General features: G+C 42.8%; 1 protein-coding gene across 6 annotated transcripts in view; it reads left to right on the top strand.

Moving 5' to 3' along the window:
* carhsp1 (calcium regulated heat stable protein 1) overlaps window positions 1-12,663 on the top strand; it is a 79,008-nt gene that overhangs the window by 39,055 nt on the left and 27,290 nt on the right. The window lies entirely within an intron of this gene.

The following is a 12,663-nucleotide window of genomic DNA, read 5'->3' as shown; positions in this document are numbered from 1 at the left end:
TTAGGAAGGAAATTAAGAAGCAGGACCCCAAAGGTAGTAATCTCGGGATTATTGCCTGTGCCACGCGACAGGAATAGAATGAGATGGAGGATAAATGCGTGGCTCAGGGATTGGAGTGGGGGCAGGGATTCAGATTTCTGGATCATTGGGACCTCTTTTGGGGCAGGTGTGGCCTGTACAAAAAGGACTGGTTGCACTTGAATCCCATGGGGACCAACATCCTGGCGGGGAGGTTTGCTAAGTCTACTGGGGTGAGTTTAAATTAGAATTGTTGGGGGGTGGGAACTGGGGAACTAGGGACTGGGGAAGAAGCGGTTGGCTCACAAATAGAGAAAGCTTGGAGACTGTGTGTGTGTGAGGGAGGATAGGCAGGTGATAGAGATGGGACACACTCAGACCGACGGTTTGAGATGTGTCTATTTTAACGGAAGAAGTATTGTGAACAAAGCGGATGAGCTTAGAGCGTGGATCAGTACATGAAGCTATGATGTGGTGGCTGTTACAGAGATTTGGATGGCTCAGGGACAGGAATGGTTACTTCAAGTGCTGGGTTTTAGATATTTCAGAAAGGACAGGGAGGGGGGCAAAAGAGGTGGGGGCGTTGCACTGTTGATCAGAGATAGTGTCACGGCTGCAGGAAAGGTAAACATCATGGAGGGATTGTCTATGGAGTCTAAATGGGTGGAAGTTAGGAACAGGAAGGGGTCAATAACTCTACTTGGTGTTATTTTATAGACCACCCAATAGTAATAGGGATATCGAGGAGCAGATAGGGAAACAGATCCTGGAAAGGTGTAATAATAATAGCTGTCGTGATGGGAGATTTTAATTTCCCAAATGTCGATTGGCATCTGCCTAGAGCAAGGGGTTTAGATGGGGTGGAGTTTGTTAGCTGTGTTCAGGAAGGTTTCTTGACACAATAAGTAGATAAGCCTACAAGAGGAGACGCTGTACTTGATCTTGTATTGGGAAATGAACCTGGTCAAGTGTCAGATCTCTCAGTGGAATGCTCTCAGTGGGAGAGCATTTTGGAGATAGTGATCATAATACTGTCTCCTTTACAATAGCATTGGAGAGAGATAGGAACGGACAAGTTAGAAAAGCGTTTACTGGAGTAAGGGAATTATGAGGAAATCAGGCAGGAAATTGGAAGCTTAAATTGGGAACAGATGTTCTCAGGGAAAAGTATGGAAGAAATGTAGCAAATATTCAGGGGATATTTGTGTGGAGTTAGGTACATTCCTATGTACGTAGATACATTCCAGTGAGACAGGGAAGTTATGGTAGGGTACAGGAACCGTGGTGTACAAAAGCTGTAAGAAATCTAGTCAAGAAGAAAACAGACAGACAGACAGACAGACAGACATACTTTATTGATCCCGAGGGAAATTGGGTTTCGTTACAGCTGCACCAACCAAAAATAGAGCATAAATATAGCAATACAAAAACCACAAACAATCAAACAACAATATGCGAACTATGAAAACTATAAAAGCAAAGCTTACAAAAGGTTCAGAGAGCTAGGTAATGTTAGAGATCTAGAAGATTTTAAGGCTAACAGGAAGGAGCTTAAGGAAATTAGGAGAGCCAGAAGGAGCCATGAGAAGGCCCTAGTGGGCAGGAATAAGGAAAACCCCAAGGCATTCTACAAGTATGTGAAGAGCAAGAGGATAAGACGTGAAAGAATAGGCTCTATCAGTTGTGACGGTGGGGAAGTGTGTATGGATCTGGAGAAAATAGCAGAGGCACTTAATGAATACTTTACTTCAGTATTCACTATGGAAAAGAATCTTGGTGATTGTAGTGATGACTTGCAGCAGACTGAAAAGCTTGAGCATGTAGATATTAAGAAAGAGGATGTGCTGGAGCTTTTGGAAAGCATCAAGTTGGATAAGTAGCCGGGACCGGATGAGATGTACTCTAGGGTAATGTGGCAGGTGAGGGAGGAGATTGCTGAGCCTCTGGTGATGATCTTTGCATCATCAATGAGGACAGGAGAGGTTCCGTAGGATTGGAGGGTTGCGGATGTCGTTCCTTTATTCAAGAAAGGGAGTAGAGATAGCTCATGAAATTATAGACCAGTGAGTCTTACTTCAGTGGTTGGTAAGTTGATGGAGAAGATCCTGAGAGGCAAGATTTATGAACATTTGGAGAGGTATAGTATGATTAGGAATAGTCAGCATGGCTTTGTCAGGGGCAGGTTGTGCCTTACGAGCCTGATTGAATTTTTTGAGGATGTGACTAAACATATTGATGAAGGAAGAGCAGTAGATGTTTATGGATTTCAGCAAAGCATTTGATAAGGTACCCCATGCAAGGCTTATTGAGAAAGGAAGGAGGCATGGGGTCCAAGGGGACATTGCTTTGTGGATCCAGGACTGGCTTGCCCACAGAAGGCAAGGAGCGGTTGCTGACGGGTCATATTCTGCATAGAGGTCGGTGACCAGTGGTGTGCTTCAGGGATCTGTTCTGGGACCCTTACTCTTCGTGATTTTTATAAATGACCTGGATGAGGAAGTGGAGGGATGGGTTAGTAAGTTTGCTGATGTCACAAAGGTTGGAGGTGTTGTGGATAGTGTGGAGGGCTGTCAGAGGTTACAACGGGACATTGATAGGATGCAAAACTGGGCTGAGAAGTGTCAGATGGAGTTCAACCCAGTTAAGTGTGGAATGGTTGACATTGGTAGGTCAAATATGATGGCAGAATATAGTATTAATGGTAAGACTCTTGGCAGTGTGGAGGATCAGGGGGATCTTGGGCTCCAGGACCATAGGACGCTCAATGCAGCTGTGCAGGTTGACTGTGTGGTTAAGCAGACATACGGTGTATTGGCCTTCATCAGTTGTGGAATTGAATTTAGGAGCCAAGAGGTAATGTTCAAGCTATATAGGACCCGGGTCAGACCCCACTTGGAGTACTGTGCTCAGTTCTGTTCGCCTCACTACAGGAAGTATGTGGAAACCATAGAAAGGGTGCAGAGGAGATTTGCAAGGACGTTGCCCGGATTGAGGAGCATGCCTTATGAGAATAGCTTGAGTGAACTTGGCTTTTTCTCCTTGGAGCAACGAAGGATGAGAGGTGACCTGATAAAGGTGTATAAGATGATGAGAGGCATTGATTGTGTGGATAGTCAGAGGCTTTTTCCCAGGGCTGAAATGGTTACCACAAGAGGATACAGGTTTAAGGTGCTGGGGAGCAGGCACAGAGGAGATGTGTGGGGTAAGTTTTTTACGCAGAGAGTGGTGAGTGCGTGGAATGGGCTGCTGGCAATGGTGGTGGAGGCGGATACGATAGGGTCTTTTAAGAGACTTTTGGGTAGGTACATGAAGCTTAGAAAAATAGAGGGCTATGGTAAGCCTAGTAATTTCTAAGGTAGGGACGTATTCAGCAAAACTTTGTGGGCCGAAGGGCCTGTATTGTGCTGTAGATTTTCTATGTTTCTTTTTAGCATGTCAACAAAGATACTCAAGGACTTTTGTAATTTACCCTGGAGAGTATTCTGACAGGCTGCATCACTGTGGGATGGAGGGGCTACTGCACAGGACCGAAAAAAGCTGCAGAAGGTTGTAAATCTAGTCAGCTCCATCTTGGGCACTCATCTATAAAGTACCCAGAACATCTTCACAGAGCGGTTTCTCAGAAAGGCAGCATCCATTATTAAGGACCTCCAGCACCCAGGGCATGCCCTTTTCTCACTGTTAGCATCCAGTAGGAAGTACAGAAGCCTGAAGGCACACACTCAGTGATTCAGGAACAGCTTCTTCCCCTCTGCCAGCCTATTCCTAATTGGACATTGAAGCTTCGGACACTACCTCACTTTTTTTAATATGCAGTATTTCTGTTTTTGTACATTTTTACAAAATCTATTCAATATATGTAATTGATTTACTTGTTTATTTTTTATGTTTTGTTTTATTTATCATTTGTTTTCTCTCTCTGTTAGATTATGTATTGCATTAAACTGCTGCTGCTAAGTTAACAAATTTCATGTCACATGCCGGTGATAATAAACCTGATTCTGATTCTGACATTTGACAAGCATAAAGATTAACCCTTTACAACACACAGGGATATGCCAGTTTCCATTAGGCTGTTGAAAAAGTAGAGGTATAGGTGCGTGAGAGGAGTGAAAGTGCAAGCAATAACGAGGTGTTAAATAAAATGTGCTTGTAGTTATGTGAATGCAAACTCTAACCTTGCCCAAGAAATAATCGAGAGAGCCTTGTCCGGATTCTGCATACTCCAGAGTTACCATTTCTGTGACCATTCCCAAAAATAACTGTTGGATTTCACTGCACCCATGCAGGATAACCAATGAAATAAGAATCCTGTTTCCACACCTGGAGCAGTACAGGTGTCAAAACTGAAGCTGCAACTAAAATTTAAAAAAAAACATGAAGAAGCAGAGGATGTCATCCATAAATTTGTTTGGCTGGTACAATTAGTTATCATGTTGAATCTAGCGGATGGTTTATTTGTTGAATTATTTCATAGTTAAACCTATGCCACACTAGCTTTACAAGAAAAGCATTTGCCTGGAGCAGATGCTTTCACACATTTTTGCAAGGAATCCAATTTGATGAAATAGTTCAGCCACGTGATCCAGTAATACATTCTCCTGTTTGTAGGCTGGTGTTTATTTAAAGGGTCAGAGTTTCTTGTTACCAACCTGCAAGCTACTTAAGGGTCATGCACCCCTGTGAAAATCAGTGGTCTGGAAACTGAGTTGTCAAACTACAAAGTGGGCAAGTAACTAAATAATCAGGATTATGGATGAGCGCATGGTGATTGAGCTGTAAATGAGCTGATTGCGCTCTGTATCAAAGTTTTATAATGGAAGGGATGTTGTAATCACATGGCAATTGTGCAGTTATGCAGCCTTTTCTCTTGTAGCATTGCTTCTAAATGTTTCTCTTGTTATCTTTCAAAAAATAAAAGTTGACATGTCTTGACTTCAGTTCTTAAGAACTGAAGATAATGATTTTTGTCAACCTTGCCCATTCCTAATTGTGAGAATGCAGTGATTAAATGCTCATCTTTAGGTGAAGTTGCACCCATGAGGGAAGACCTGTATATATTTCCAAGTCAATACGTTGGGTGACTCAGAGGAATGGTGATCCCTGGACCAGCATCTCTTGTCCTGCTTGGTGGCAGAGGTCACAATAGACAATAGGTGCAGGAGTAGGCCATTCAGCCCTTTGAGGCAGCACCACCATTCAGTGTGATCATGGCTGATCATCCACAATCAGTACCCTTTTCCTGCCTTCTCCCCATATCCCTTGACTCCGCTATCTTTAAGAGCTCTATCTAACTCTTTCTTGAAAGAATCCAGAGAATTGGCTTCCACTGCCTTCTGAGGCAGAGCATTCCACGGAACCACAACCCTCTGTGTGAAAAAGTTTTTCCTCAACTCCGTTCTAAATGGTCTACCCCTTATTCTTAAACTGTGGCTTCTGGTTCTGGACTCCCCCAACATCGGGAACACGTTTCCTGCCTCTAGCATGTCCAATTCCTGTCACGTTTGGTAGGTGATGTTTTAGATTTTTACAGGAACTTCAAGACATGAGGAAATGTAATGGTTCTGAAGCAAAATCTTCCTTGAAACAACTGACAGTAAATTTGAGCTACCCATCTGCTGCATTTATTATCAGTGACATTTTGTCAGAAAAGTGTTTGAAGCATAAAAATAGTATGGCAAATGCTCAGTCATTTTTTTTTACCCCTAATGGTTATGACTACCTGATTTAATGAGGGTGGGTGTTTTTTAAATTCTTTTTTTCATCTCAAACACAGTTGGAAGTTTGATGGCAAGGAGCAGGGCATCAGGTGTGGGAGTAGAGAGCAGGAAGGGTGTCAAGTTGTTAGTCTAAGGTACATGCTTTATCAGCTAGGCATTCTTTCTTTAGCCTTCCCTTGTAAGCATTACTTCAAGCAGTAACAATTTGAATATGAATGGAAAAATCAATTTATGCATTTTTCTCCTGGAGTCAGACTTGAATCAACTGAAGATCTCAGAGAATCTCATGGAAACTGCATGATTCTTATTTGCACTGGTTTTGAGTGGTTTCTGCGAAGATACTTAAAGTGTGGCAAATCTGGGAATCACCTAGGAAACAGCCTTATTTTATCAAGTAGAATATGACAGCAGTGGTGACATTCAATTTTAATGGTCCTGTATCTGCACGGTTAACAGACGTAATACTTTTTGAAGACTGCTGGAATCTGGTGCAAACACAACATGCTGGAAGGGTTCAGTGAGCCAGGCAGCATCTGTGGAGGGAAGAGAACAGTTGACATTTTGAGTCCAGACAGGAACATCAACTGTCTGTTTCACTCATTTGCTGCCTGACCTGCTGATTTTCCGCAGCATTTCCTCTGTTGCTTTTTCGTGTGACCTGTCTGTAAATCTGCAAATAGATAGAATTAGTTAAACTGTGTATAGGTAGAGTTGGCTTTTAGCACAATGGCAAAACAAAGTTCAAAGTAAATTTATCATCAAAGTAAATATATGTCACTGTACACTACCTTGAGATTCTTTTTCCTGCAGGCATTCACAGTAGAACAGCGAAATACAATAGAATCAGTGAAAAACTACACACAAAGGCTGACGAGCAATTAATGTGGAAAGTGTGTTGTTATGTGTGTACATAATAAAGAACTTCAGTTCCCAGTGTGCAGTGCAGGTGGTTCACCCAGAACTGGAAGTGATATTGTTGAATGCACTTGATGGGTTAGAGTGTCCAGAGTAAAATGTGGTCAAGCTGAAGCCATTTTGCAAATCTGTAAATAAAATATTTGTAGTGCTTTTACCCATGCAAGTTTTTCTTCAAAGGTTAAAAGATCCAATTTAATGTTGGAGAAATGTATACAATATACATTCTGAATTGCGTTTTCTTCGCAAACATCCATGAAAACAGATAAATGCCCCAAAGAGTGAACGACAGTTAAACGTAAGAAACCCAAAGTACCCCCCCAGCTCCGCTCCCTCCTGCACGTAAGCAGCAGCGAGCAACAATCTCCCTTCCCCCCCCCCACTGGCCAAAAAAAACCAAGCATCAACACCACCACCGAGCACTCAAGCGTGAGCAAAGCAATAGCAAAGACACAGACTCGTAGTTACCCCAAAGACCTCACGTTTCACCCAGCATCCGGCATACCACAGGTTCTTTCTCTCCCTAATAAGGGAGAAGGAGGTGTCTCCATTTTCTCAGTGAGCGGGGAGACAAAACAAACAAACTCGCTGGTTTATGATGTTAAAAGTCCGTTATGTTGCTTTTTCCGAGCTCTGTTCCCAAAGATTGCAAAGATCCCGGGCCTTTGGGCACACAGCAGTAGATTTTCCGACTCCCCAACGACACATGGGTCTCCTGCTGTGACACTGACCCTTGATCCACCCACCTCCAGAGCCCCAAGATCTTAGGCTTCCAAATCCAAGCCGGACTCTCAGGCCAAACCCTTGGCGTACCAAACAACGGCCAGTTCTGAAATCCCGAGAACAGGTCCCACTCCTGCAAAGAATGGAAGTCAGCATGTTACTCCAGGTCAGGTTCTGCAAAAGAATCCTGAAAGGGAAAAATAAAGATATTAAAGATGGAAATAGAGCTGTTTCCAAAGATGCAAGCAAAGGAGTTGCCGCTTAACACCATCCTAAATTTGCTGTGCCTGCAGAACAAACATAGCATGGTGTCAGAAGTTGGCATAAAGTCTAAATACGAAGTGTAACTGAAGACCGTGAGCATCTAAGAAAGAGGCACTTGGTTCTGATGGAGAGAAGCTGCCAGCAAGAGAGCACACTGTCTCGAAGTTCACCAAGAAATTGAAGTGAGAGCCTAAAAATCCCCTCAATGGATAACCCAAGTCCTCCCACAACTATGCAGTTTACCAGCAATCTAGCTGATCATTGGAAATGCTTCAAACAATGATTCAATAAAAAAAATTAGCAGCGAGTAGAGGCAGAGGCGCGGAAGAAAAAAAGAAAGCATCCATCTTTCTACATGTGATTGGTAAAGATGCTTCGGAATCTACAACAACTTTCAAATTGATAAGACAGCCTTGACATTGGAAACTGATGACAAAATTTGGGGAGTATTTTGTCCCAAGTAAAAACGTCATGTTTGAGAGATACAAGTTCTTCTGTGAACAAAAACAAGGTGTCAGTTTTGGCCAATACTAAGCTGAACTTCACATACTGAGTAAGTCCTTTGAATTCAGAGATTTGAGAGACTCACTCATCAGAGACAAAATAGTTTGTGGAATCTTGGATAATGGGCTTAGAGAACGCCTACTCCGTGAAAAAGATTTGCACTGGAAAAGGCTGTGGATTTGTGTAGAGCAGTGGAGACCACACGAGCACAAGCTAAGGAGTTGCACAGGGCAGAAACAAGGTATTTCCTAAAGCAGCTGCCTAGCAAAGAGGTAGGCTCATACAGTAAAAGGAGCAAATGTGGAGCTCGGCACATCCCAGAGAAGTGTCCTGCTTGTGGAAAGTTGTGTAATAATTGTGGGAAGAAGAATCATTTTGTAAGGTGCTGCAAAGCTGGGGCTACCAAGAGAGAGGTGCACATGGTTGCTGAGGAAATGGAGGAAGCATTTGTAGATTTTCTGCAGATTGCTGGTGCTGGTAAGATAGAATGGATTGTTCCAGTGAATGAATGAGACAGTAATTCCATTCAAAACTTGACAATGGAGCCTAGTTGAATCTATTATCCATCGATGATTATAAGACTCTCAAAGTAAAGATTAAGATTTACCCAGTGAAGTTAAAAGTGACAGGCTATACTGGAGGGAACATTCCATGATAAGGAGGCTGTACAGTGACCTTCAAGCACAAGGGACAGCACCTAAAAACACAGCTACTGATTGTTGAAAAGTGCATACAGCCAATATTAGGTCTGACTGCATGAGAAAGGCTCAACCTGGGTGAAAAGTGTTTTCGTAGTGGCTTCACAGACCAAAGGTGACCAGGCAACACTCAATAAAGAGTACACAGATGTCTTTGAGGGGCTCAGATGCTTACCTGATGTAACTTGAGAAACTCATAACAGCATGCATGAGAAATTCAGAGAGGTTATGCAAGAGAAGCACAAGAGCTCCACCTTTCACAGACATATGTACCAGCTACACCAGCATGATAGTCAGGATGCCTGTGCGGAACAGAGTAATCATGATGAAGAAATCATCAGGCCTGCTGCCATATCATGCAGTTTTGGCTCAAAATCTGTCTCTCATTGACTTCCAGTTAAAGACTGGAAATCAAAACTATCTCAGTGATTCTCTCTGATGTTGAAGAGGAAAAATAAAGGGAAGATGGGGAGACCACGCAAGACCCAAGGTTAGAACAATAGAAACAATTCAACTCAAACCAACAGGAGGAATTGAATTGAATTGACTTTATTTCTTACATCTTTCAGAGACATGAGGAGTAAAAATCTTTACGTTACATCTCCGTCTAAATGTGCAATGTGCAATTTTATAGTAGTTTATAATAAATAGTATGTACAACAGGATAGTCAATATAACAGAAATACAGTTGTGTCAGCATGAGTTAAGTAGTCTGGCCTGGTGGAAGAAGCTGTCCCGGAGTCTATTGATCCTGGCTTTTATGCTGTGGTACCGCTTCCCAGATGATAGCAGCTGGATCAGTTTGTGGTTAAGGTGACTGGGTCCCCAGTGATCCTTTTTACACACCTGTCTTTGTAAATGCCCTGATTAGTGGGAAGTTCACATCTGCAGATGCGCTAGGCTGTCTGCAGCACTCTCTGCAGAATCCTGCGATTGAGGGAAATACAGTTCCCATACCAGGCAGTGATGCAACCAGTCAGGATGCTCCCAATTGTGCCCCTGTAGAAATAGTTGCTATCTCTGAATCGCAGCTAACAGAAGGATCTCTGTGAATTGTGACAATCAATTGGAAAGTTGTGGAAAGACTTGCTGATCCCATGGATGTAGTTCAGGGCTCCATTATGAGGCATATGGAGTGAATTATGGTCATACAGCAAGAACAAGAACAGAGGTGAACACATAGGATCTTTTTTAAAAAGACACTGGTATTTACGCAGTAAGTGAAAGCAAGACCTATGCGGAAACATGTAGCAGTCTAAGCCACCTCAGAGATGGACTGAGAGTGGATGAGTGTATAAAGGACTGTATTTGCTTATTACATTTGAAGTTAATGTAAATATGTTTGTTGGAAATCATTGTGTCTTGCAGTTTTATGTGGACATGCTATGGTGTTTGTTGTCTTTAAAGAGGATGATGTGTTATTATGTGTATACTTCAGATCCCAGCAGGCAGTTCACCCAGAACTGGAAGTGACATTGTTGAATGGGTCACACGTGCTCTTGGCAGGCTAGAGTGCCCCGAGTAAGATGTTGTCAAACTGAAGCCATTCTGTAAATCTGTAAATGAAATAGTTCTAGTGCTTTTACCCACGCAAGTTTGTCTTTCTTAAAGAAAACATAACAGAAGAGAACAAAATATGTGCAAATAAAATAAATAAATTACACTGTGCACGAGTTATAGAGTCCTTGAAAGTGAGTCTGTAGGTTATGGGATCAGTCCAGTGTTAAGGTGAATGAAGTCATCCACGCTGATTGATAGATAATAACTGTTCTTGAACCTGGCAACATGGGACTTAAGGCTCCTGTACCACCTTCCCAATGGCAGCAGCAAGAAGAGAACATGGCCTAGATGGAGGGATGATGAACGCTGCTTTCTTGTGGCAGAGCTCCTAGTAGCTGTGCTCAATGATGGGGAGGGCCTTTCCTGTGATGAATTGATCTGTCTCCACTGCATTTTGTAGGCGTTTCTGTTCAAAGGTCTTGGTGTTTCCATACTAGGTCATGATGCAATTAATGAGTATGCTCTCCACTATGCATGTATAAAAATTTGCCATAGTTTTAGATGACATGCCAAACATCCAAGACAGTAGAGGTGTTGTCGTGCCTTCTTTGTGTTGGCACTTGTGTTGGTCCTAGGACGGATCCTCTAATGATAGCACCGAGGAATTTTAAGTCATTGACTACCTGTACCTGGGATCTTGACTTCTGCCACTTGGCTAATGCTGTTTGCAGTGCAGGGCCTAACTCCATGTAGGCCGTCTGCTGCTGCCGCTGTCGGTGAAGCCCACTCCTACGCCTGTCAAGTCTGTCAGTGTTATCAGACCTATTTTATCTTGGCAAGTGTCTTGAGATTCCCAAGCATTCAGAAATCAATTTTAATGATTAAACAATTTTTCTTTTTTTAAGAAAAACACTTAAAGCGCAGTAATTAATTGCAGGTAAAACGTGACCTATTTGCTTCTCTCTGGGTATCCAATCTCCAAAGCAGGATAAATGTATTACAGGTTTTCCCCGCCACACGAAGGTAGAGCGTTCCTACGAAACGGTTCGTAAGCCGAAATGTCGTAAAGCGAAGAAGCAATTACCATTTATTTATATGGGAAAATTTTGTGAGCGTTCGCAGACCCAAAAATAACCTGCCAAATCATGCCAAATTACACATAAAACCTAAAATAACAGTAACATATAGTAAAAGCAGGAATGATATGATAAATACACAGCCTATATAAAGTAGAAATACTTCTCTACAACGATTGCCTGCACAGATCTCCGTAGCGAAAATCTCACGCAAGCGCTCTCGGCAGAAAATCTCACGCAAGCGCTGTTGGTATAAACGCGCTCTCCAGTAATCTTTAAACTATGAAGCTGCCAAATCTACCAAATAACACGTAAAAATACACAGCCTATATAAAGTAGAAATAATGTATGTACAGTGTAGTATCACTTACCGGAATTGGGAAAACAGCGCCGAGCACACTTATGATGGTGTGTTAGACTGAGTCGTCGCAGGCTGGGTGGTGCAGAGGCTCCCACCCTCCGGGTGGCCGACCCAATACATCGCCGCGAAGAACGCAGCAGTAACCGGGAGGCACACAGCACATCGTTAAGAAAAAAGCTGAAATAAACATGCTAATTAATTAGATGCCGCCGACACATAATTTTCGGCCCAGATTAGAGGTGATGCAATCAGAAATCAGCACTGATCTGGGCTGATAATTACGTGTCGGCGGCACCTAATTAAATAGCATGTTTATTTTGGCTTTTTTCTTAAAGATGTGCTGTGTGCCTCCTGGCTACCGCTGAGTTCGCGAATCGGTACAGTATCTGTCTGGGGCCCTGGTGTTGGGGTGGTGGGACACAGGGGTGTCATCTCATTGTCAATCAGGGCAGGCAGCTCATCTCCTATGACTGCTTGCCTCGATGTTGAAGGTTGAGGTTCGTCGTCTGCTGTGGCTGATGTGGAAGGCTTGCTTGACTGCTGAGCCTCGCGCATTTTTCTATCATACAGTTATTTGTAAGCACTCAAACCATCCTGCAAGTATCCCCTAAATCTACGTACCCTTTCAATATTAAAGTCGTACTTTATCATTGCAGCGAAAATCTCACGCAGTTGCTTCACTTTCTGCATTGGATTTCAATTGTTATCCTTTCCTCTTCCAATTGCATCAGCTCCTCATCTATCAGTTCTTGGTTATGAGATGCCAAAACCTCTTCAACATCATCTTCGTCAACTTCCACAAGCCAAACTCACTTTGTCCATGCTTCGTTCACCACGATCGAAATGCTTAATTATGTCTAGTTTTATGCTCAGTGTAACACTCT

The sequence above is a fragment of the Mobula hypostoma genome, chromosome 9, assembly GCF_963921235.1.
Source record: "Mobula hypostoma chromosome 9, sMobHyp1.1, whole genome shotgun sequence".
In the NCBI taxonomy this organism is placed as follows: Eukaryota; Metazoa; Chordata; class Chondrichthyes; order Myliobatiformes; family Myliobatidae; genus Mobula; species Mobula hypostoma.
Note: the sequence above shows the minus strand (reverse complement) of the source record. Positions and strands in the feature narration are given on the sequence as shown.